Source organism: Pteronotus mesoamericanus, unplaced genomic scaffold (assembly GCF_021234165.1).
Source record: "Pteronotus mesoamericanus isolate MK-2021 breed Mesoamerican mustached bat unplaced genomic scaffold, CSHL_Meso_final scaffold_85, whole genome shotgun sequence".
Classification (NCBI taxonomy): Eukaryota; Metazoa; Chordata; class Mammalia; order Chiroptera; family Mormoopidae; genus Pteronotus; species Pteronotus mesoamericanus.
In genome coordinates, this window is record NW_026555329.1 from 67,638,744 (window position 1) to 67,650,058 (window position 11,315).

Genomic DNA, 11,315 nt, shown 5'->3' on the forward strand with positions numbered 1-11,315 from the left:
GGCAAGATAGATAAATAACTGCCCTCCTCCCCTCCCGAGGTTGGCGTGGAGGTGATCTGATGATACTGAGGCAACAGCATCCAAACCTGAACCCAGATTCAGAGGACCCTGTGAACGATCGTCCTGGCTTCAAGCCCTGGGTGCCACGCTGATGTCACCAGTCTTGTTTATCTCCTTCCGAGAGGAAATGTTCACTGGAAGCACTTCAAGGGAGACAGCGCTTTGACTGTGGAGTTGGCCAGGTCTCTACGGGCTCCTGACCTGGCAGTGGTGGAAGGAGCGCCCAGGACGCGTGCGGAGCACCGGCCAGTGGAGGGCCCAGCCCAGCTTCTGCCCCCACATGCGCCTCTGGTTCCACATGGGGCCGCCCACGCAGAGAGCAGAAGCTGGTTAGACCCAGGAACTGATTCCTAGATCAGCTCCGGCTCCAGGACGGCCTCTCACTCTGCCCAGGACAAATGAGAGAGTTAGGGAAGTGCCTGTGTCCCTTCCTGGCTGTGACCTATGCCAAGCCCTGGGACATAGGAATGAAGGGCACAGACAGCTCTGCCCTCAGAGGGCGGGTGATTGAATGGGGGGTGGGGGGAGTAGAGCGAATGGCCTCGTGCATGGCGGGGACCCTGCCTCCCTAGGCAGCAGAGAAGGCTGAGGCTTGCTGGGGCCAGGGGCGGTGGGCGGTGGGCGCTGGCCCTGCCCCGGGGCTGCTGTCTGGCTCTTTCTATCCCGGAGCTGCTGAGGCAGGTCTGCCAGGCGCTAAGGAGGGTACTTCCTGACTCCAGGCTCTGAGGTTGACTTACGGGCAGTGTAAGGCGGATGCCATGGGAAAGGGCTGGTCTCAGAGGAAGGCCTGAGGTTCCTGGGGAGAAACCACCTCACTTCCTCATTTCTCCAGCTGAAATGCTACGCAACCTTCCTCGAGGGGTCACTAGAGCCCCCAGGCCTGGCCCCACAGATGCCTGAAGGGCCCCCTGAGGCAGGGGATTGGAGCAGGGTGGTCAGGAGGAATGCAGCAGCCCCCACATCCTAATCCCTGGGGCCAGGGAGAGGGCGCGGCTGGTACCGGCTAGAACTGAGGATTCACCACCAAAGCCCCTGTGAAGCCAGGAGGCCAGGGCGTGTGAATTATAGGCCTGGCCCGGCTGCCCGAGGGGGTTGAGCCAGGAGTCCCGGGCCTCTCACCGCTCTTGGGTAGATAAGGCCCCACCAGAGTTGCTGCTTGTGGGCCCACCCCTTGTCCACCGCTGTTTCCAGGATCCACCCCCCAGTGGCTGCAATGACAAGGCAGATGATACATGTACCTGGAGGGGATTTCGTGTTTCCTTGTGAAGTCCTTGCACAAACATCCTGTGTGTGAACATCAGAGTAGGTAGCTTCTGTGAAACCCCCAAAGCGTCCCTGTGCAAGCCCATGCCAGGCTTGAGGTCAGCCAACACTTTGTCGCTGCCTCTGGTCTGGCCTCCAGCCCTGGGAGAAGTGTGATTTGGCTGGAGGTTTTGTGGAGGTCAGGAGGAGAGGGCGCTTCACACACCAGTTGCCTGGCAACACGTAAGGGCCGACCTCCTGGCCCTCTCTACATCCTTGTTCCTTGGCACCTGGTTGCCAGCCCACCTTTCCCCTTTCTGCTCCTTACTTGGACCCTGAGAACCCCTCTGCTCTCCACGGCTTTGGGGCCTTTCCCAGGTCCTCCCTCAGGCCTGATCCTCCCCTTCAGCGGCCCACGCAGGCCGCAGCGTTCACCCAGCAAAGGGAGCCGGCCCAGCCACCAGCGGCCATGGGAACAGCTGTGCTGTGCCTGTCCCGGCCTCTGGATCCTGCGTGGGGTGCCTCCACCTGCTCCAACCCACGCCTCCCCGAGAAGAAGACGTGGAAGAAGAGAGGTCTGGTGGCCACTCTTGCCCATGTATATTTATTTTTTTTATCTTTTCATTTTTAAAGAATATTTTATTGATTATGCTATTACAGTTGTTTCATTTTTCCCCCTCTCCTTTATTCTCCTCCACCTTCCACCGCTCTACACCCCAGCCCCCCCGACCCCCACTTAGTTCATGTCCATGGGATGTACACATAAGTTCGTTGGCTTCTCCATTTCCTATGTTATTCTTAACCTCCCCCTGCCTATTTTGTATCTACTATTTATGCTACTTATACCCTGTACCTTTTCCCCCATTCTTCCCTCTCTCCCTCCCCTCTGTTTTACTGTTCATAGTTTTGATCTTCTTTTTCTTAGATAAGTCCCTTTAACATTTCATGAAATTAGGGCTTGGTGATGATGAACTCCTTTAACTTGACCTTATCTGGGAAGCACTTTATCTGCCCTTCCATTCTAAATGATAGCTTTGCTGCATAGAGTAATCTTGGCTGTAGGTCCTTGCCTTTCATGACTTTGAATACTTCTTTCCAGCCCCATCTTGCATGTTAGGTTTCTTTTAAGAAATCAACTGACAGTCTTTTGGGAACTCATTTGTAGGTAACTGTCTCCTTTTCTCTTGCTGCTTTTAAGACTGTCTCTTTATCTTTAATGTTGGGTAACTTAATTATGATGTGCCTTGGTGTGTGCTTCCTTGGGTCCAACCCCTTTGGATTCTCTGAGCTTACTGGATCTCCTGGAAGTCTATTTCCTTGGCCAGATTGGGGAGGTTCTCCTTCATTATTTGTTCAAATAAGTTTTCAGTTTCTTGCTCTTCCTCTTCTCCTTCGGGCACCCCCATGACTTGGATGTTGGAACGTTTAAAGTTGTCCCAGAGGTTCCTAAGCCTCTCCTCACTTTTTCTTGTTTCTTCATTCTGTTCTGGTTGAATGTTTATTTCTTCCTTTTGCTCCAAATCGTTGATTTGAGTCCTAGTTTCCTTCCCTTTACTGTTGGTTCCCTGTATATTTTTCTTTATTTCACTTTGCGTAACCTTCATTTTTTCCTCCATTTTGTGACCACCCTCAACCAGTTCAGTGAGCATCCAGATTACCAGTGTTTTGAACTATGTATCTGATGGGTTGGCTACCTCTTCATCGTTTAGATCTATTTTTCGAACTTTGATCTGTTCTTTCATTTGGGTCATATTTTTTCGTCTCGACACACATTGGAAATCATTGGAAGGGGCAGACGGATCCTTAGGTATTCGCCAGGGTGTGGCAACCAAGGTCACTGAGTTTTGACGCTGTCTGTGGGGGAGGGGCCCGGGAGGGAACAATGCCACTTGCTCGGCTCTTCGCGGGCTTTTAGTCACTTCCCCTGTTACCCAGGGGAAGAAAATTGGGCCCTTCTGGTGCTGATCCCCAGATGGGTGGGTTTGTGTATGTTCTAGGACCCTTTAGGTCTCTCCAACAGACTCTCCTGTGAGGCTGGGAGCTTTTCCTGCCGCCGCAACCCCCACATGTTCTTACCTCCAGAGGTTTTGAGGCTTTCTTTTCCTGCACTGAAACCCTGGGTTGTGCAGTCTGTCTCGCTCCCCAGTTGTTCCTCCGGTTTATCTGCACACATATGTGGGACCGCCCAGTCTCCAGCTGCTGCCTTGTCAAGTGTCCTCTCCACACCAGCTGCCCATCTCCGCCCCTCCTACCGGTCTGAATGTTTCTTCTTTAGCCCCTTGGTTGTTGGATTTCCATGTAGTTCAAATTTCTGGCAGTTCTGGTTATTTTTGTTTTTAAATTTGTTGTTGTCCTTCTTTGGGTTGTGCGAGGAGGCAAAGTGTATCTACCTACACCTCCATCTTTGCTGGAAGCCCTGTTGCCCATGTTTTGGTGCACCCTGGATTTAGCTCCAGGGTGTTTCCAAAACTCAGGGCCAGGGTCTTTACACTCTCAGAATCCGGGAATCCATCCGGCTTTCCAAATCCCCAACAATCTTTCCTCCCTCCAAACAAAGAGCCCTTTTGATTCTTATGACTGTCTTGGAACATACATGCCAAATATCTAGGGTAATAAAAATAAGACTATCAGCAAACATTTAGAGAACATTTAGTGTGTTCTAGGTACTATATTTTAAGCTCTTTATAGTTATTAACTCATTTAATTTCAGTACTTGTGTGTTTGGGGGTGTGTGTCTGATTTTTTTCATTGAAGTCCTCAAGGGCAGAGACTGGGGCGGCATGTGTTTGTAGCCCCCAAATTCCTTGCATTCCAGGACTGTTTGATGATTGACTCAGTGTGTCCCTGGGAGGTCCCATCCCAAACTGGTTACTCACTTCTTCTTTCTCTTCAAATGGGGCCAAGATTTCCAGCCCTTTCCTACTCCCACAGGTTGAATGAGCAATGGCAAGTCACCTGGAAAGGCTTCCAGATCACAGGGACTTTCCCGCTGACTGCTCATCAAAGGAAGGCACCTGCCAGAGATGAGCGGAGGGAGACGCAGGTGGGCTTTCTGAGCAGGAAGGGGCAGAGGCACCTGTGTGTGGATATGGTGGTTGTCCCGGATGATTTCGGTGTTCTTTTTCTGCTTTTCTGCATTTCCTACCGTGAACGAGCGTGATGTTTTCACTCTCAAAAGAGGAATTAGAAATTTAAAAACCAAAATGTTTTAAAGTCATTTAAAAATCAAATGTGTGTTGAGCCTTTCATTGAATGGCGGCTGTTGGATGGGGTACAGAAGTCCCAGAAGCCAGCCTTCAGCAGGCATCCATGCTGATGGGCGGTGACCCGTCTGGACTGACCAGTGTCTGTGTCACACTCATTGATAAATATTTTAATATCTCCCCTGCTCAGACTTCATAATCTCTTCTTTGAAAAAGGAGAAAGATTCAAATCTGGGGCCGAGTCCCTTCCCCAACTAAGCCCGCAACCCCCGTCCGATGATGTGCAACGTCCATGTCTTTGATTCTGTACACATGGCCACGTGAGCGGGTTCTACAGCCTCTCTCCTGGGTTACCTGCTTCAATCTCCCAGGCCTTGAGTTAGCAATCTCTAGCCATAAGTTAGTGTCCAAACTCTAGAGTGGAGATCCTCAGCCCTGGCTACACATTTAAAAATGCCAAGGCCTGGCCCTGGCCAGGTAGCTCAGTTGGTTAGAGGATTGTCCCGATATGCCAAGATTATGAGTTTGATCCCTGGTCCGGGCACATACAAGAAGCAACCAATGAATGCATGAATAAGTGGAAGACCAAATTGATCTCCTGCTCTCTCTCAAAAAATCAATCAGTCATCCATCAATAAAGAGTGCCAAGGCCTGAGTCACATCCTGGGCCAGATAAATCAGTCTGGGGTGAGCAGGGGTAATTTCTAAGGCTTCCTGGTTGCCTCCGCTGTGCAGCTGGGGCGAGGACCGCTGAGGCAGCAGGGGCAGATGCAGGGAGGCCAGCGTGGACTGGCTTGTCCTGCCCTATGGGAGAGGACACAGAGGACAGCACACATGAGGAGCCTCCCCTCCGGGGGCTTTCTGATGAGAAAGCTAGAACCTGTCCTCAGAGAAAACCACTCAGTGTGGTGCCCACCATGTCCAACCTGTGCCAGTTGGGACGGGACATGGGTGTTGAAAACAGGTGGTATGAGGATAATCACATCTGGAAGATGTTCTGGAGGCCTTTTGGGGGGAGTCCCTCCCACTGATGAACTCACTCTTCTGGTCTTTTCTAGGGGTTTTCTGTGAAGCTCCTTATCTGATGAACCAGCCTCTTTGTAACTCCGGCTCCCGCTGGGTGTGGCTGGCCACTCTGCAGCCGCTGCCCTGGCTCTGCAGGACACCCCGGCGGACTCGGTTCGGACAGATAAGAACTGTGCTTGTTAGCACAGCTGTTGCTGCAACACCCGGGGTTGTTTTCAAACTTACGGAAACTTGGGCGCGGAAGTGTGGCTACATCCACCCAACTTCAGAGTTGGGCTTGGTTCCAAATAAAAGGAAATTTAGTCAGTTTTCCCAGACACAGGGACAAAAATAGAGTTGACAGGAACCTCAAAGGGTCTAATGGGGTGCCGGGGGTCACACCTAGAAAAACCAGCAGGATCCTTGGTCTGGATGCCATCGAGGGCCATGTTCAAGCTTCAACTTGCAGCAATGACGCTGGAATCTGCGCAGACAGGTTCTTCAGAGACAGTGCTCTGAAGGCGATGTTGTCTTACAAGGTGCTTTTGTTCCTTCTGCTGTTAACAGTCCTAGAGGTTTCTGTGTGTTTTCTGAGCCTCTTTGGGCAATAAGCTGGATCCTGGGGTTTGTGAGGTTCAGACACACTCTCTGCACCATCAAGGAGGTTGTGCGGGGGGTTGTGGGGGGTACTGACGGCACGAGTCACTTTTGGGTGGATTGGACTCTGGCAGTTTATGCCAGATTCAACCCTGGCTCCAATCTCAGAGGTCCGTGTCCTGTGTAAGCTCATCCTGCTGGCGGACCTTGTTCTGCCTCAACGTTCCCACCGCGGCGGTACTGGACCAGTGTTGACGCCATCTGTGTCCTTCCTCACATCAGAGCATTGCTTTTTATTTATTTATTTTTAGAAAGGGGAAGGGAGGGAGAAAGAGAGGGAGAGAAACATGGGTGTGCGAGAGAAACATTGATGGGTTGCTTCCTGTACACGCCCCGACCAGGCACCAAACCTGCAACCCACACGTGTGCCTTTACTGGGAATGGAACCGGCAACCTTTCGCTTTGCCAGACAACGCCACACGGGTCAGGGCTCGAGAGCATTGTTTTTACCGCCCATTTACCACCTCAGCACCAGGTGCAATACACACAGTGGCAGGGACGGGGGTCTCTAGCTAACTGTGGGCCTTTCGAGAGCCTGTCAGTGGGGAGAGAGGCCACGTGCTGATGAGCAGCAGAACTGAGGCTAAAATTCCAATCTCTGGGTCTCTGGCCCTTCTCCCCCAGGCAGTGCTGTGGGCAGGGACATGGCGGTGCTCGACGTCTCCAGAAACTGGAGACTGCATGAAGCAGGAAGTGTGCACTCAGCTCCCACAGGGCCATACATTTGCCAGTGCGCTATTCTGTGTATGGCCTGGCCCGGCCGGAAGTCGTCCTTGTAGACAATACAAATATCCTTATTCTCCATGGGGAGGTCCCGGAGAGCTTTGAGCCCCGGGCTGTGTTGATGGTGTAAGGAAAGGATGTAAATGGCAGCACTGAATTCATTTTTCCTTAAAATTAGAAATGCAGCATAGGAATGCCTGGGGTGAATTATTTGATCCCTGAGCTTTAGTGTCTTCGTCTGTGAAGTGGGAAGAAGAAAAGGACCTGCTGCACAGGGCGTGGTGCAGGTCCCGCCGAGGTGGTACGAAGTGCCCGAGAGCCCTGTGCACAGGAAACTTACTAAGGCTGAGACACCTCATTTTTGCTTAAAGGATCCCTTGTTCTGAGTCACCTCCCTTCTCCCTTCCCCTGAACATCTCCTCAGAGCCCTTGGAGGTGGGTGTGGGATGGCTCTGTCCCCTAGAGACAAAGGCGCCCCAGGGAAAGTGACTTGTCCCTGAGTCAGGCAATGAGTCAACATCTGGAATCCTGGACCCTGCAGCTCCCTGCCAGTGGGGGCTCCCTGCTAGTGCGCCTGAGTGTCTGCCTTCCGCCGGCCCGCCCGGGGGTGCCCTGCCTCCCACCTTGCTGCTGTCCCCTGCAGGAAACCCGGCTCCATTGTCCTCCGTGGCCTGGGCCTCAGGGGTCCAGCTGCATTCGTCTGAGGGTTTCTTCCTCTGGCTGACATGACTGTGAGAGATGCCTATCGGTGCAGGGGAAGGGCGGAGAGGGGGTGGTGTGAGCGAGCCCCTGGCTGCGCTGCTGCGTCTGTTTCTGGCACGCAGTCCTTAAAGGAGATGATTTAACCTCACGGCCCGCCGCTAGGACCTTCTGCCTTCCTCCCCTCATACCCCTCTGAGGCGCTAAGGATCTGTTGGGATGGTTGGGTGTGAGGCTGACAAGCCTCACTAACGCCTTCAGCGCTCTCTGGGCTGTGGGTGAGGAAGGTGGAAAAGGGCCTCCCCTGGGCAGGCTGCTGCCCCCCAACCCCCATGTGGAACCGGGGGCGGGGGGCGGGTTTCAGTGGGGATGAGGTCATTGCTCTTTTTGTCTTTTTTTAAATTGAGGTATAATGGACATAGGACATTATATTTGTTTCATGTGTGGAACATAGTGATTTGATATTTGTATACATTGTGGAATGATCACCACAATAATTCTAGTTAATATCTGTCACCATACATAATTACAAAATTTTTCTCTTGTGATAAGAACTTTTAAGATTTAATCTTTTGGCCCTGGCTGGGTAGCTCAGTTGGTTAGAACGTTGTTCTGATACAGCAAGGTTGTGGGTTCAATCCCTGGTCAGGAAACATACAAAAATCAACCAATGAATGCGTAAATAAGTGGAACAATAAATGGATGTTTCTTTCTCTCTCCCTTCCCCCTTTCCTCTCTCTCATATCAATAAATAGAAAAAAAGAGGATTTATTCTCTCAACAACTTTCAAATATGCAATGTATTATTATTAAATATAGTTGCCAAGCTGTAGGGTGTCCAACCTGTGGCCCAGGATGGCTGTGAATGCGGCCCAACACAAAGTCATAAATTTACTTAAAACATTATGAAATTTTTTTGTGATTATGTATCACAATGGATTTAATGTGTGGCCCAAGACAACTCTTCTTCTTCCATTGTGGCCTAGAGATGCCAAAAGGTTGGACACCCCATTTTACATCCCCATGGCTTATTTATTTTATAACCGGAAGATTGTACCTTTTGATCTCCTTCATCCATTTGGATACCCCCCACTCCTGGCAACCCCCAGTCTGTTCTTCATTTCCGTGAGCTTGGGTTTTGTTTGTTTATTTTTTGATAAACACATAAGTGAGATCGTATAGCATTTGTCTTTCCCTGTCTGAACTATTTCACTTAGCATAATGCTTTCAGTGTCCACCCAAGTTGCTGCAAATGGCCAGGTCTCCTCCTCTCTGTGGCTGAATCATACTCCATTACATATACCACATTTTCCTCATCCAGGCATCCGTCAATGGACTCCTAGGTTGTTAGTAGCCATGTCTTGGCTCTTGTAGATGCTGCTGCAGTGAACATGGGAGATGTAGAGATCTTTTGGAGTTAGCGTTTTTTTAAAAAAAAATTGGATTAATCTAACAAAAGTACAAAGTATGGAAAACGAGTGTGTTTGAATCATTTCAGAGAGCAGAGAACGTTTCACGCTAGTAGATGGGAGTTTTTAGCACCTTTGAACAGAGAGATTCAGAGTTGAGCCAAGTGGCAGCCGGGGCCTCGACTGCCCGAGGAGGGCGGTTCCTCTGACGGGAAGTGTGCTAATCATGGGACAGTGCGGTCACCTGGACTTCTTCCCTGCATTTTCACACACACACACACACACACACACACACACACACACACACACACCCCCCCCAAAGAGAACAGTAAAGGTGTTCACTGAATTCCTGGATGGTGGTTAACAAAGATGGATGAGAAACACTGAGACACAAGGAGAAAGAGCCCGGGAGGACAAGGAGATCAGACGGACGATCCAAGGGCGCTGACGATGCAGCGCATGCTCTCGCTCTCCCATCGCCTGGGGCAGCCTGATCGGTAGGGCTGTCCCAGAAGCAAGAACTTGCCATGGGCAGTCCTGCTGTCCTTCTGCATAATTACACAGGTCCCAGTGTATTGAGATGGTTTTCCCAGCTTGGTGAGTTGGCTTAAAATCTGTTCTGCTACGTTTGTGGTCCACTGATTCACTTGGCTGTGCTGATGGGCATTGCTACCGACGATGGCACGTTCTGTAGCCTCTTCCACAGCCTGGAAGGCCTCCATCTTTCCTCTGGCGCATCGCCTCTGCCTCCCCGAGCAGAGCGCTGGAGTTAGCATTTTTGTTTTATTTGGAGAAACACCCAGAAGCGGAGTTGCTGGATTATACGGCAACCACTCCCATTTAGTCCCAGGAAAAAGCTTCTTTGTGGCTGAACTTCAGGTCAAACAGATCTGAGTGTAAGCCCAGGCTCTATTATAGATGAGCTCAGTGAGCTTGGGGAACAAATTCCTTCTCCGAGGCCTGGTTTTCTCATCTGTTCAATGGGGATAAGAATGCTGAATGCATATGGTTGTCATAAGGAATAAATAACTTAATACATGCAGAGACACTAGCTGAGGGCCTGGCACAAGGAAATTAGGATAATGGTTATTCTTGTGCTGCCGACCGGCAGGTGGCCTTGCGACAGCAGTGGATAGGAAGTCTCCTCACCTCACTTTACTGGAAACAGCAGCTCAGACTCTGAGGGTAAGTCAGATGGGTCACCTTGGCCCTCAGCGAGGAGCACTGCATTTCAGTAAATACCTATGTACTGAAAGCTTACTCTGTACCAGACATTGTTCAAGCAGCTTGGGAGACAAGAGTGAGCAGGATAGTCCCTGTCCTCAGGCTGTTGGAACGTGCAAGGCTGGGGGTAGGTAGGGGATGGAGGGAAACCCATGACAAACTAGCAAAACATAAGAATATATGAATGTAACTTCACATAGAGATGAGAGCTTTGGAGAAAATAGAAATGGAAAAGGGTCAGGTGGTGAGAGGCTGCATGGATGGTATTTGGATGGGGCCAGTAGGGCAGGCCTTTCTTAAGGAAGGGATGTTTGAGCAATGTTTGGACGGCGTGACAGTGAGGGGTGAGGACATTTGACAGGAGAGCTGTCCAGCCATTGAGGACAGAAAGGTTGGAAGCCCTGAGGGGCAGACCCAGCCTGACAGGTTCTAGAAAGGACCCGAAGAACAGTGCAGGTGAGGCGAAGGGGGAGAAAGTGCACAGGAGCTCAGAGCTGGGGCCACACCTGGGGCTGAGGAGCCTGTCTCCAGGCTGCGACCTCCGTCCCTCCGCAGGTGGCCTGCTGCTTGCGTGTGCGTGTCTGTGTGTGCATGTCAGGGACATCAGAGGGCAGCAGAAAGCTGACCATGGCGGACTGTGTATTTTTTTAAATTAAGATGATGGCAGGCAGCTGTCACTGGTACTTTGTGTTTATTTGTTTTGTCTCTGGTGCTATTTGCTGATGCCAGAGGCAATCTGGAGTCATGAGGACGCAGCCGGGCCCACCTGCTCCCTGCGGCCAGGGTTTGGGACCAGCTCGCCGGCCGGCAGCCAGGGCCGTGCCCTCCACCCTGCCTGGAGCCCTCCTCAGGACCGCGTTACAGGGAGAAGAAAGTCACTTCAGCCCCTAAACTGACTGATATTTTTCCTTCATTAAGTTGGTGCTCAACTCACTCACATCATTTCCAATCAACAAGCATTTCTGGGACCCGGTCCTGCGTGGGGTACAAACTCACCTGGCAGTCGTGGGTGCGGCTGTTGGCTCATAGCTCTTCCCATGGGCTTTTACATATTTTAAGTGATCCCACTGCTAGGACAAGGGTGACAAAAGATG

General features: G+C 51.1%; 1 pseudogene; it reads right to left on the reverse strand.

The window, feature by feature from the left end:
- Positions 1 to 9,419: 9,419 nt before the first annotated feature.
- Positions 9,420 to 9,719, reverse strand: LOC129062981 (dynein light chain Tctex-type 1-like; annotated as a pseudogene).
- Positions 9,720 to 11,315: the final 1,596 nt, after the last annotated feature.